Raw genomic sequence first — 244 nt, 5'->3', positions numbered from 1 at the left:
ACCACTATTCAATCATACCCGACCTATTACATATCTCTAATAATCGCATTCATATTTTTCAAAATTTAAATATAATGAATTATTAAATTTACATATATGTCTTGAAATTTTCAAAATCTTAACATTAACAAGGTAGGGCTCTCAAAATAGATTACAATTCATGGGTTAATCCGACTACCACAGGTTCGGGTCAGGTTAAGTTTGAAAAAAATATGGATTACAATTCATGGGTTAATCCGACTAC

Source organism: Vigna radiata, chromosome 11, assembly GCF_000741045.1.
Source record: "Vigna radiata var. radiata cultivar VC1973A chromosome 11, Vradiata_ver6, whole genome shotgun sequence".
Taxonomy (NCBI): domain Eukaryota; kingdom Viridiplantae; phylum Streptophyta; class Magnoliopsida; order Fabales; family Fabaceae; genus Vigna; species Vigna radiata.
Note: the sequence above shows the minus strand (reverse complement) of the source record.